This window comes from Lagopus muta, chromosome 5, assembly GCF_023343835.1.
Source record: "Lagopus muta isolate bLagMut1 chromosome 5, bLagMut1 primary, whole genome shotgun sequence".
In the NCBI taxonomy this organism is placed as follows: domain Eukaryota; kingdom Metazoa; phylum Chordata; class Aves; order Galliformes; family Phasianidae; genus Lagopus; species Lagopus muta.
The window spans coordinates 15,314,982-15,329,913 of NC_064437.1; the positions used below are offsets into that span (position 1 = coordinate 15,314,982).

General features: G+C 39.1%; 1 protein-coding gene across 7 annotated transcripts in view; it reads right to left on the reverse strand.

Moving 5' to 3' along the window:
* ZNF644 (zinc finger protein 644) overlaps positions 1–14,932 on the reverse strand; it is a 74,066-nt gene that overhangs the window by 24,400 nt on the left and 34,734 nt on the right. For 5 of the 7 annotated variants that reach the window (XM_048944622.1, XM_048944618.1, XM_048944615.1 and 2 more), the window contains exon 2: positions 5,642–5,697. The exons of the other annotated variants lie outside the window; for them this stretch is intronic. The gene's annotated coding sequence lies outside the window, so the exon portion shown is untranslated. The remainder of the gene's footprint in view (positions 1–5,641; positions 5,698–14,932) is intronic. 7 annotated transcript variants of the gene reach the window in all.

Below are 14,932 nucleotides of genomic sequence, written 5' to 3' on the forward strand. Positions count from 1 at the left end.
AAATCTCTCCTGATCCACCACCCAGATGAAAACAGAACCACAAAGCCTGACGACCACAGAACAAACCAGTGATTCACTTTGCCTTCGCCAAGCTTGTTTGCAGATTCAGCCGTTGAAAACACATTCAGTTCTCCACAGCACAGACTACTAACTCATAAACTGCCTCACTGAGCTTTGAAATAAACAAATTCATTTGAACATTTCTGGGAATTTTTAACTCCTGCAGTGAACAGAGAGCTTGCTTAGCATGCACTGCCCAGCACCACCAGTACTGCCTCTCACACCTCTACACACAGCTGTACGGTCAGTAACATAACTACAGCCTGAGCAGCTCCATTGAAAACTACACAAATTTTGATGTGCAGCTGGCTATGTGAAAGCCCAAACATTGGAAAGGCCCCATAACTAGTTGGGTTCCCATATTAAGAGTGATTTTCAAAACAGTAAGAAAATTCACTGATGCAACACTATGAAAAATCCAGAAGTTACTGCAATGGACAGGGATCCCAATGACTACAATACTACAAATGTTTAATTTTTATATTTAATTTTTTTATTGTTTTAATTTAAATTTAATATTGTTTATATTTAATATTGTTTATATTTAATATTGTTTTAAATTAAATTTAAATAATTTAATTTAAGTTTAATTTTTATTGTTTTAATTTTAATTTTTATTTTTTTTTTAATTTTAAAACTGCAAAGATTGCTCCCAATTCCTTAAAAAGGCAGCAAGAAGTAAGTAAACCAAATTTGAAAATTTTCACCAAGTTGTCCTATTTCTTTATGAAAAGCTGACCAAAGAGAAACTTACATAGGAGTCTTCTATAATTACACAAGCTAGCAGAAGATCAACACAATTAGGGGAGGAAAAAAAGAAAAAATAAATGCAACTGTCATTGCTCAGCAATGGAAAATTCACCATTAGTAGCCACCAGCAACACAACTTTACCAAAACTTTACCTGTATTTCAAAAACAAACAAACAAAAAACAAATCCAAAGCATTTCCAATGCAGAATATTGGAAAGTAAGAAATCATTTCTCAAAAGTATTTTATTTACTAATTTGAAGTTTTAGGACTCAGAATTCTCTAAGCAACAAAAAGACATCAAGTCTACAAAATCTTTAGAATTTAAACCTAAAGACTTTCTTTCTGTCTAAACAAACGATTAAGTTCAGATCTTCCAGGAAAAGCAAGACAGCATTTCTACTGGTCTATCAACTTACAAAAAAAAGTCCGTCCTTCCAGTAACATCTCAGGAACATCAAACTTGAAGCACACTTATTTTCTAAAAGTTAGCTGGAAATTTGTAGCTAACAAAACAGCTTCTTTGAAAGCCATGTGTCCGATAGTTAGAAAAAATACCAGAGTTTTATAAACATGATTTTTGGTCTAGAATGTGTAAGAGTGATACTGAAACATCTCACATCTGCAAGACAACAGTTCACAACCAAAGCAAGACTGTCTTACAATTCAGAAATGATAGAATTGAATGCTGTTACTGCCACCAACCATTCTTAATCTTACTTCTCCAATATTGATTTGCTTGGGAAAATATACCAATTTGTCGCAAAGGAGTACGTCACACTAAAATCCAATACCAAAATCAATAAAATAAATGAAAATACAATTTAAGTGTCAAAAGAATCAGATGTAGAACTTTCAAAAATATTCTTCTAGCTTTAAGAGCTACTGCAGCCATTTAAGATGATCTCATTGGCAAAGACTTTTCAAAGTGAACTGGATACTGCCAAAAGATGCCTAGCCTGTACAGAACCAAGCCTTTGAATCTTCAATGGAAACCTCGAACGGAGGAAGCCCCACAGGCTTCCATAAATCCCCACAGCACTTGACAGCGCTATCCATACAGGACAGTCAAGTACTGAAGTCCTCACATCCCTGCATCTTTGTCTAGATTGTATTTTCACAAGTACGAACAAGCTTGAAGTGACACTGCCCTTCTACAGTCAAACCACGGATTTTTCCGAGACGGACACAGATGAGGTAATGAGAACTGTACTCTGATAGCCCTCTCTTCCAGTGTTGCTGTTTTCCAGAGTTCTTTCACTAAATAATCTCATTATTCTCAAATTTATAAACATGCATTTTCCTAGTTCTATCTCATCTTTTATTAACAGTTCTATTACTTAGAATTTGCCACGATTATTACTTTTTCACAGGATGAACCCTTCTTCCAGCTCACAATTTGCTTAGATTCCTTTCTGTCATACCACAGAGGGGCCTAAGGAAGCTGGATTCTCAGTGTCAGCTTTCCAGACAATGTAAGGAAAGTATTTCTCCATCATGAAAACTAGTTCCATCAGTTATGACTATAGTCACAGCGAGTGAAGAATTTCACATAGAGAACATGCTTAAGAAAGTACATGCATTCTTATGGGCTCTAGCACCACTGCTAGAGTTCTTGTAAAGGGAAAAAAAAACACAAAAGAAAAGCTTTGCTGTCATTGCAGAAGATTTCAGCTTGCATTACTTGGTTACATATTGGAATTATGCCTTTCTTAGCCAATTTAAATGACTCCTGCCTTCCTCCACATCCCTTCTGTCAGTTTATTAACGATTTCCTTACCTAGTTTAACAGCTTGGCACCCTTACAGCTGAACTGGCACAACTGACAGGCAGGAACTAAGAGTAAGGGCCATGAACTCATCAAATGGGGGAATTCTTTCCTAATGTTTTTAATCAACAAATAAATGTAACAGTGCAGAGAAAATTTTTTTCAAGGCAAGAAAGAAGTTTTGTCATTCCCTTATTTGCCTGCAACAGATAACAAATTACAGATAATTATGAAGAACGCTACCATGAAACTAATGTTATCTTTTAAAATCACTTGAAGCATACTATTCAATCTAAGTAGAACACTACAAGTAAATGCTATGATAATAATTCGGCTGAGGAACATTAAATAATACATCTTCTGAGAATACTATTATCATGAGAAATTATCTTAAAATACATATATATGATAGCTAGATTTTCCACAGGGACATACAAAAGCAAATCCTTTCAGTAGGTTAAATAAGAAGCCTCTTCACTTCTGAAGTGCATCAGAACTTCTAGAAAATTTAAAACAAGGCTGCTCCTCTTCAAATTGGAGCTCTGTGGAACCAAGGCGTTCATCTGTTCAGAAAAAAGTCCTTCTGAAGCCAAGTAGTGCCACCAAGTGGTGGTGAGATTCCGTATGCAAATGTAGTGACTCCACGTGTAGATCCCACAGAACTAAAAACGTTCCCCAGCCATCAGGTGAGTGACTGAAGGCGTACTAAGACTTCAAACTAATCCAAGCAGACCTACGTATTTTCAGTAGTCAAATCCAAAACTGACTTTCAGTTTAAAAGAAAAAGTTTCCCTACAATTAGGTGTTTTTGTTCAGACATCTTTTGTGAGCAGTAGCTGAAGAACTCTTTCTTCCACTACAAATACAGTAGGGATCAGCAAACTGACTAATTATGTTTGTCATAACCCTATGCAAATCTCCAGTGATTACAACTGCACAGTCACATAGGCTTACTCTCACTGTATTTCAAAACTCAGCATGTAGAGATCACAACCAGACTAGGAAGGGCTTTAGAAATCAGGTTCATCTGACTATTTTTGACAGAAATATTTCTCAAATTCATCAGCTGTATGCTGTTAGTCAGCAGTGCCTGCTATTCCTGGGATGGCATCCTAAAGATCAGAGCTGAGAATGTGCACAGCACTGCCACACATCTGCAGTGCAACCTTTTTTTTTTTTTTTTTAATAGAAGACATTAGAACAGTTTAACTCAATTTTATGGAAATGTATCTTAGAACATGACACACTCTCCAACTTTGGGAAAAATTCTGACCACACTTCCCATTACAACGAAAAAAAAGTAGTATCTTTTCTCTCTTCAGCATGTTCTGAGAGGTATGCAGCAATTTATTATGCTTTTTACTTTCTTTGGCTGACAATCATTTGCTGTATGTGTTTCAGTAGTATCACATATTCTAAGATTGTACCTCCTGCTGATGTAGAGACCTCCTAAAGCATGCTGTATTTCCCAATTACTACAAGACTTCCTCAAATTAACACTCTACTTTTACTCACTTACTTTACAACTCTAGAGTAATAAATGACATTCAGTGGCATCCACTGATCATCAACAGCAAACTGGTTCTGATCAACAAAGACGACATTTATCTTAATAAAATACATTCATTGTTGTTAAATAGTTTCTTACTTGTGTATATTTAACTGGCAATAAGTTATTTGATTTCCCTAAAGTCAAGATATCTTACTATTTGCAATTAGAAAGCAAAAACCCAAATTCATTACTCCCAAAGAAAACCTGTATAGAAGGCACTTTCCATCATCAGGAACTAAATTCCTGTCAAGAGCACAAGATGTTTGAGTGAATCATTACACCACATTTTCAACTACTGCTTTAGGTGACATAAGCTTACACGAAAGGCCAAATCTGCATCAAGTTGTGCAATTTGAATTCATTGGTCAGAAGTCTACAAGATGCTGCAGTCACTCATGAGTGGAGACAGAAGACATAGCCAAGTACAGGTGGTTTGCCTATTTCTATCAGAGCCTCAAGATCTCCTCCAAGCAGCAGCAGTACCAATCAAACATCGCTACACTGTTTCCATTTTTTCTGTCCTCTTGTTGTGTACACACTAGGACCTCCCTCTCACCTGTTCAAAATATTGAGCTGAATTTAAGATGGTATATAAGTCAGCAGCAAGGAGAAAACTTGGGAATCCAGACCTCACTTGCTAAAGCCCCCATGTCCAACTATCAAGACCCATCTCCATCATAATGAGAATTTACTGGATCTGGGATCTTACCTAAAGATACCTGAGAAGGAATCAAGCTAAAACAGAAAAGCAAACTGCTCTTAGGTGTATTTAATGTAACTTAATAGGGAATAAATTAATTAATCAAAGTATTACTGTTGTAAAACATGAAGTAATGTGAAAAGAAACAAAATCCGTGTTTAACTAAATCTTTTGTCCCAAAAAATTAGAGGGGGTAAGAGGAGCATGCCAAGAAATGCTTAAGCTCCTAAACTGACAGTCTGCAATTGCAAATGGACATCCAGATTCGACAGTAGATTTTCCTATACTTTTGTTTACAAATAACTCCACAAAGAGTTTCTTCCTAAGAACAGGACAGGGAAAAAAAAAAGAATTTCTTAATTAAGAAATTGAAATACCATTCTGGTAGCTGGCCAGATTTCCCACATGGTTATTTATTAATAAAATAAGTGGAAGTTTAACACACTCCTTTCACAATGCAAAGTACGTTTTCAATACTTAGAAACCAGGCAGATAATATGTAGAGAATGAAATCCATCTTAAGTACTCATAATTCTGGTTCTTGTCAGCTAACAGAACGCCACAATAACTTTTTGACTACAACAGTTTTTGACTACAACAGAATAAGAACAACCATAACTGTTGTCATAAGTTTAGCTACCGGGGGAAGAGGAAGGGTGTTCCTCTTTTGGTATCACAGCACTGCATACCTAAATTTCAGCAATCAAGATTCAAGCTGCAATACAATTCATTTTTTCACTGACTGCTTTTCCGATGGCTTAGCAGTATGTGTTAATGGATTCAAGCAATCTGGGAAAAAAAATTCCACATACCTTTGTTTGTTTTTTTTGCATTAAGCTCTGAGATCCACTTCCACATTAAAACAAACCTGCAAAATAAAACATGAATTTAACACAAACCTAGAGAAATCTATATGTATTCTAGGTTGGAAACATCAAAATTCGAGTGGTTTTCTCTCAAACACATCAAGAAGCCATATAAATATATATGTGCTATTAAACTAAGAAGAGGGGGAAAAAGTTGCATAGCAAGAGAAGTTCTGCATTTTCAGCTAGTGCTTTCAAACTCAGCTATTTTATGTTCCTTCAACAGTGAATGAAGCACAGAGAATAAATGGTCAGAAATAAAAGTTTTTCTGACCTTTTTCATAAAAACTATCAAAGTACCTGAAATGAAGTGTTGGAAGGTTTTAAATACAGGGTCTCATCAGTTCATTTTTCCTTTGAAAAAGTTAACTATAATTTAAAGGCTAATTGGCCTACTTTAAAATCATAACCTACTCTGCTTTCGTATAGGTTGATTAATACCAGATTAACTAATCATTTTTCAGTTTTGCTTACAAATCTTCAAAAGAACTTCATAAGGAAACTTTTCACTTCCTAGTTGGAGGTACCAGACTACAGGACATTTGGAAGAGACTGAAAATTATTGAAGCTGCACAAAACAAGAACGGATCAAAATACAGCATCTCTGTAAAACTGGTTTACTACCAGTGAAGACAAGGAGAATACAGCTTTATAGCACAAGACACTCATATCAAGACAAAACTCATGAATCCGTCACCAGAATTAATCTGGAAAGAGATACGTGTCCTCACATACTGCCCAGGACTCCTTTCCTAACTTGGTTCACACGCAGCAGCTCTTTTGAATCTTAGTTCCCCAGTCAGCCTCTGTCACAAAGCCATCTGTCTGAAATACAAAGGCAGAGAGTAGGGAAAGACACCTCTGCCAAGTCTTTGTAGGCACTATAACCCATCACAAGACAAGTCTCCAAGCTCCTTCCACAAGCCACAGGATCATTTCCTGATTACCACATAAAACTACAACCTTTCTGCCATGTTACTGAAAAGCTGCATTCCTTTCTCAATTACATCATACTTCCCTCCCCAAATAATGATAATTAAAAAAATCAAGTTTATAAAGAGACAATCCCTGTGCCTACAGAAGCAAAAGAATTTTTTTCAAAAAGCAGTGAACCTCCACTAGATGCAACAGAAGACTCAACAGCAAGTATAGTTAAAAACTCACAAAATATACCTTCCATGGATGATGTGCCAGAACACCTTTCAGAAAAGGGGATGAAGGTCTATGCAGCCCAACACTACCGAGCACTAGAATTAGCACTAAAACAGACATCTCAGTAAGCCTGTGCAATTTGGTTGGCGAAAGCCAGGCCCAACCTAACATATCTTCCACAGCAAGCAATTTTTCAATATAATGACCCAGCCACCCTGCAAACTCATCTCATCACTGCAACAGTCCTCTTATCTTTTGAAAACTGCAATTGGCCCAACACTAGCAAAAACTGCTCTCCGCACAGTTTCCATCATTTCTTATTCAACTGCACAGCATCTCTGCACCGCAGGACCAAGCTGGACACAGCAATCCAGCAGGCAGAGCCTATGCTGCGCTGCTGCAGCTTTGGCACAGCAACACCTTACATTAGACCAAGCGCTTCAGACGGCTGCATAAAATAGCAAACCTATACTGCCTACCTGGAGAAGATCCACGCCTTTGAAAAAGCTCCAATACAAGTATTCTTGGATATAACTACTTTTTTGGCTCACAGGGAGCTCTTAGAGTACACTGGGAAAAAAAGTGAGGTTATCCTCTATCTATATCTGGCACAGAGGGAAAGAGGAGGGAAGAGAGAAAACAGACCACCACAGTCAGGATACTGTCCAGCTGAGAGGCAGGTGCCACAAGTTTCACCAGCAAGCAAACTGCAGAAGGACCGATGGGCTGGCTACCACAGCCTGCTGCAGTTCTCCAGGCTCTTAACTCCCCTGTTAAGGATTTAGTAACCACTGCACTCAGAGCCCCGCCACACGGCCAACACTGCAGCAGCACACACATGTCTTGTGCTGGGACTCACAAGCTGATGACTGACAGCACTGAGACTCACCACGCTTAAAGCAACCAAACCTGCACTGCCCAGCCAACACCTCCCCATCGAAGGTCCTTCTGCTGTCAAGGAGGATTCCTCTCGCTATAGCACACACAGCCCAATCTTAACAGCTACTTCTCATTTCAAGGCTGTTGACATTTGGAATAACTGAGCACCCAGAATTCTTTCCCCGCAGATCCAAGAGAGGTAGCTCCCCAGGGTTCCTGAGGGAAAGGCAAAATCACAAATGTTTTACCTCTGATTTTTCTGTCTTAACTCTCATAATCAGGAAAGCAACTGTAAAGAAAGTCTCTCTATCACCAGCTAACAAAGATAGGGCCCAAGGGAACTCAGAGGCCAGTAAGAATAGAGTTCTCACCTCGAGGCCTCACCAAGGAGGGAAGTGGGCCACAGCAGTGAAGCGGCCACCGCAGGAAGCTGTGCTTCTGACCACTGATTTGCTGCCAGCCTGTCTGTAAGGGCTGAGAACAGGCAGCACGAAGCACACAGCACAAGCAGAGATGGACAATGCCTCACAGGCACCCCAATAATACCAAAGAAAAACAGGCAGACTTCAATGTCCAAAAGCACAAGCAGATCCCACTAATCAGTGAATATGAGCTAATGCTGGTGCGTTGCCTGGGCTGATCACCTAAACCAGTGGAAAAAACAACTTTATATTAAGTGTATATTAAGATAATTCACCTGAGTTTAAATCTGATTTACTTCACAAAATTTGCCCAATTTCTCCTCTGGTCATTAAAATTACATTTTATTTTAAGACTAAATACATTTCTGTCCACTTTCTGTTTAAGTTAGTAGCATCCTGATTTCAATAATGAAGTACCTCCTACAACAGGCCCCTTTCTAGGCAAAGCCTTTGAGAAACACTAGATTGCAAAGGCTGAGGAACACCAGATTGCAAAGGTGTACAAGGAACCTTTACAGTAATCCTGATAAGGCTTTTGATGCACTTATCTACCACTTAGTCCTTAATTTTAACAGAAAAACCCTATCAGATCCACAACAATAGGTACTTCCACATCTATCTGGGAAAACACCTTTAACTCTTTCCAGCCAGCACCTTCTCCTGGAATAGTTGCAGTATTGAGAGAAGTGCATTTATTTTGTTGTTTTAAAGTAAAAGTTCTAATGTAATAGAAAGCCAGCTTTCTCCTTCACAGCTGATTTTAATTACAGAAGAAGCAAGGAAGACAAAGGAACAAAGGTGAGAATAAGCTGTAGCAACAGCTTTTTTTGGCTGGTATAAGCTGGGGCTGCACAGTTCACTTCAGCAGCTTAATGCAAAAAACACAGCACTGGCATTGCACCTGTGCTCGTAACCTCAAGCACTTCCTGAGATAAAAGAAATGTATTTATTTGGTTGAGAGTGACAGATACATTCATCAGGACACCAGCGTCCCAGCACTAAGATCTGTCAAACTGAAACACGGCAGAGAGAAGGTGCAGTGAAAGGGCAGAAGTTTCCTTCTACTGTCTGATGCAGCTCAGGAAGTCTTCGACAAATCCACGGGAATCTAATAGATCTAATGTGGCAGATAAGAAAAAGCTCCTCAAGGAACCCAGAAGCAGCTCCCACTAGCACGGTCACCCACTACTACCAAGAAGAAAATAATTTTAAGAGAAGCCTGATAAAGGGAAGACCTTCACTGCTAGTAGCAAGTGAATCAGTCATTACAGCCGAATACTCACTGAATACAAACCTAGACTGCCCTTTTTGCCAGCAAGTCATCAGAAACAGCGTAGTCTGTACAAAATGTAGCTGCTTGCTCTCTGGTAGAAGGGATTTGGATGCTTTTAGATATATGTTAAAACATTCAGTACCCACAAACACAGAATTCAGTTTATGCTAACATTTATAACTGTTAACAGTTTACGTTAACAGCCCTTCAGCATATGTTAAACAATTGACTGAACTTTAACACGTTTTTCTCTAAAACCACAGAATTCATTCCCTTGGAGAATCTGTAGAAGTTATCTCAACCTGTGCTATTCCAACTTTAGCCAACTGAATTACAAATGCCACAATCAATTCTACCAAAGTTAAACTTGTAAAGGAAAAATAACAATCACTGTTTTTGCAATAGTTGCATACAGGTACTGGACTGAAGCCATTATTTCAAAAATTATACAGAAGTAAAATTAAGCCAAAACCAAACATTAAACAACCTACAAAGAATTACATCCTTTTACTGGAGATGCTTCTGCCTTCAAAAGTCTTCACTGACTGAAAGAAATAGCAAGCAAGGGACTGAAAGACAGAAGACTGTCTCCGGCATTTTCCATCTCCTGTTAGATTTTGAGTTATATATGAAAAAACAGTTCAAAAAAAAAAACCCCAAAAAAGCAAAAAAACAACCCTTACAGTTCTTCCTTTCACAGTACCCACCACAGTAAAAAGCACATGCACAGTTCCCAAAGCTGTGGTGGGGCTTTCTTGTGGAACTGTTGATCTCATTTTTCTACTGAGAAGAGTTTTGCTTTTTGACAACACCCCATATGGGACGGCAAAGCACTTCAAGGAGAAGTGTGACAGCGCAGGAGTGGAACACAACTGATGATGCTTCAGAGGAAAGCTGTTTCAGTCCAAACAAGCAGATTACAAGTAGATGAATGTAACATCAATTGGACTATCACAGTGGGAAAAAAGTTGTCAGAGAGAATTACCTGAGTCAAGAAAAAAAGAGCTAATGTTTTATCATCAGTCAAGTCAAATGACAAATTTAATTACTATTTCAAAAATCTCTACTACTTAAATAAAGGGGGGGAAAAAAAGGAAAAGCTCTCAGAGGGAAAAATATTCTAGGTAGACTGGGGTTTGGACTAATGAAACAGCTACCAGTTAAAAAGGCTACTTTTCATCTTCATCTCTAAACAGACAGAAGTAGGTGTTTAACGATGTATACAGCAGGCACGCAGTCAGATGGAAAGATATCTGCAGAGAAGCAAGCAGACAGAAAGCAGATACGTAAAGAGCTGTCTGCTTTGAACATACATTACCCAGTAAGCAAGTATATAGTAAGCAACAAATTAAAGCATGGTAGAAGCAAACTGAAGCATTAGTTTAAAGAACTTCTGGATCTTAAGAAAGAATATTAATATACTGTTGCTAAAGGTTACTTCCTACTGCAACTTCCCCATCTGCTAAAGTTAGATGTAATATCCTAAATACTGTTGATATTCAGTCTGTCAATATTCAGCTAAATCAAATGGCACTCCTCACAATGGTAGTTACCATAATACATACAATAAGCTGCAGAGCAACAATTCCCCTTCTTTCTGTAACATTCTACCAGTTTAAACTACAAATCAATACAGTTTGCATAGCAGACATCCGTAAGTTTTCTATCACCCTTCACTCCACTTGCCTTGACCACACAAACTAGCTTTTGATTTCCTGCCATTATATACCTTGAACATAACAGCTCCTCTTGAACAGGAAAAGCCTAAAGCAGTGGGACATCATCTCTCTGATTCACTCCACATTACTGACACTGCACATAACCTTGGCATCATCCTTGACATTGAACACTTCTCTCATCATTATACCGTCAGCAGAATCTCTGCAATACATTACCTGTGTGGTAACTACCTCAGCCCTTTAGCTGTGGAACTCCTCCAGTCTCAATTACTGCATATTCCTTTGCTATATCATCATACAAGCTTTATATACACAGCACACATACAGGGACATGAATGCACTCCAGAACACACACACAGCCAGTTCATTTCTAAAGTAACAGCCATCCTCTCTTCTGCCAAGCCCCCTGAATGTCAATAAAACACAGAGGCAAAGCTGCACGTAAGAGCCACAAAGTGTTCAAGCCTCATGTACACCAAATTGGTGCATCCTTTTCCATGTAACAAAAAGCAACATCCCACTGCCCAAATAACTGATCTTACATACCAAGCATTTTTCTACAGTCTTGAAATTGCAATTTATATATCCAGCACACATCTGAGATGCAGTAAATGAAGCAGAGTTCCACTGAAATGAGTCAGAAGGCTGTTTTGTAATAGACAGTACACGGAATAAGATTGTCCAATACAAATACTACACAAGTACATTCAAAGTAAACACACGTGGGATCTGACACACTATACAATGCACTCCACACACAGTGGACTTGTATAGAGAGCAATTACCAATCTGTACCCACTCCCAGCCCACCACCTGTGGAACCCAGGCGTACAGCAACGCATCAACTTGTTTTCACACATTTCCTGCACTTCACACATCTAATTCCTGACTGACCTCTTCATTACACATCTTTGAAATTCTTCAATGTAAATGAGCTTTCCTCAATTAGAGAAAAACTTGCAAATTTTACTGCAGAACGCCTACGTTGACAGCCCTATGAAATAAAACATAATGCAAAAAGATGCACAGATTACACTTTTAAATAAGACCCTTCCTTGTTTTTAAGTCTTCAATCAGGACGTCAATTTCTTAATTTTAATTCAAAATAGTAAAGCATTTGAAACAAGAGAAACAAACGGGTTTCCAGTGTTAAATAAAAATTACTTGTACTCCTGAGAAACCATGATATTAAAGCACACTAAATTCATGAGAGTAATATGAGGGGTGCTCCAAACGCAGTGCCTCATGTTTTATTATGTCAGCACACGATGTCAGAGGCGTACGTTGGTGGTACAGCAGTAGAGGCTGACCATCTCACCAACATCCCACTGCGTGCTGCTGCTGTGTGACAGATGGCAGCAGAGGGGCACTGACAGAATGGTGTCTGACATGGAAGGGCACATGAAGCAAAGCAGCATCAAGGAACTCCTCCGTGTGGAAAAAGTGGCACCCACTGACATTCACCGATGCTTGTTGAACATTGATGGAAACACATCAGTAGATGTGAGCACAGTGAGGCAGCGGGTGGTGGCTTTCAGCAGGGGCAACACTGGGTCTCCTCCACCGGTGCAGACTGTTACGAGTGCAGCACGCAGGCTCTTGTCACTGCTGGTGAAAATACGCTGCTACCTGTGGTGACTATGTTGGAAAATAGCGTTCTGCAGCTGAGAATCTGCTCTATCAGATATTATTATTGTGCTCTTTGCATCTGTTGTAGTTTCCATGGAAATAAATAGAACAAAATAATAAATGAATAATTCAGAACAAACCAGATAGTTTTCCTTTAAACTTACTACTGAAAGATTGCTCACACTGCACCTTATCTTCCTGCAAATTGTTTTATAACAACAAAGTTATCAGTACAATCGAATGCGATTAAGTAATTTATTTTTTGTAGAAAACAGTAGTTAAAAAAATATTCACTACAAACTAGTCTTTCCAATAAATAGATTCATATTCTAAAAGATGTTAATGGTTATTGTCAGGCTTCCAAGTGGATTTAAATATATTCCCAGTAAGGTCCTTTTTACCTAGGAGCAGCATCTCACACAGCACACCTAACATGATGAGAGCAGCACATTAATAGTCAAGCCATGTTGTTACTGTAGCAACAATGATTTCGGGTCGCCATTTTCTTCTCAGCTTTAGCGTTTTTCTGACACCAACAACTCTTACTACAAACTCTGTTTAAATTCCAAGGCAGCAAAATTGCTCAAGTTTTCTCTCTGGCTACACACTTGAAGATACCTCACTCCAGACTATCTCTTTTAGTCAGATGTACTTATCTAACTGTATTCTCTAAAACTGTACTCTGTGCAAATTCATTAACGTTAATCAAGAGCACAGTAGTGCACTTTTGAAACAACCACATTTAAGAGACTTTGTAGACAGTTTGTGGGACACTGGAAACAAGACCAGCAATGTAATTAATTATTTTAACCCTCAGGCTGTAAGAACACGGTCCAGTATGAGGTTATTCAGGTAGCAGTGTACTTTCTGTCCTTACAGGAGCAACCACTGAAAAACCTTTCTCAAAACAGAGATTACATAATCAGAGCAGGTGCTGTAGCCAAAAGCAGCTTCTTAGTAGATTCACATCTCCCTGGATTTTCTGTTTAGAAAATCTGAGACAAAAACAGTGTGTGCTCACTTCCAACTCCTTCTCGACATTTTTGCAGTCTTAAAAATGACAAAACCTGAAACACTTTCCTTGCTTTCTTAAGACTGGAATGCTGTTTTTATAAAAGGCTCAGCCTAAAATCCTACAGCTCAAGATTACTGATAAACATGACAACTTTCATAAAATCACATAGGGGTTTGGGTTGGAAGGGACCTCAAAGTCCATGCAGTTCAAATCCTGCCATGCGCGGGCTGTTCCCCTCCAGCTCAGCTGCCCAGGGCCCACCCAGCCTGGCCTTAAGCGCCTCCAGGGCTGGGACACCCACAGCTTCTCTGGGAGGTATCTGTGCCTCAGCACCTTCACAGTAAAGAATTTCTTCCTAATGTCTGATCTATATCTCCCCTTCTTTTAGTTTAAAGCCATTCCCCTTTGCTCTACCACAACACTCCCCTGTAAAAGGTCTCTCTCCAGCTCCTCTGTCCCCCCTTCAGTGCTGGGAAGCCGCTACGTGGTCTCCCCAGAGCTGTCTCTTCTCCAGGCTGAAGCGCTCCAGCTCCTCGAGTTTCTCTTCACAGAGATGTACTTCAGCTCTGATTTCCATTCCCCTCTCAAAAAAAACCCTTCTTCTCATGACACTTTCAAAGCAAACAAGCAAGCAATGGTGGGAGAGCACTAATAAGAAAGTGAAATACACGCTCCTTTCATAACAGCAACGGAAGAAAAGACTAAATGAGTGTTTCTGAAAGTTACCTACAGGAATTGAGCATGAATATCCCCTAATAACCAGGGCTCTAATTCCAAATGCAACTCCTCACAGGTCTATTCTAGCTGAATGCACACCTGAGCTTTTATCATAAGCTCTAAGGCCTGCTGCATCTGGCAAGGCACATTTCTGATATCTCCCATACACAGTGATAGGAAAGAGAATCTCATGCTGGGAGCCTTTGTGGGAGTGTGCGAACACAAAAAGTCTTCACAAATTTCCATAAATATTTGTAAAACCATGCTTATAAACTAATAATAAGTATCTCACAGGTTTATGCTGATCTATGAGTTGGTATGGCTGAGACATTTTACTCTGATATCCCTACAATGACAACTTCCAGCAGAGGTCAGAGCAGACACTGGAGCATTAGTGTCCATAAGCACCACAGCTGGCTCCCACAGACTGCTTATTGGAGAGCCAAGCAGCCACTGCAAGCAGTGCTCCAG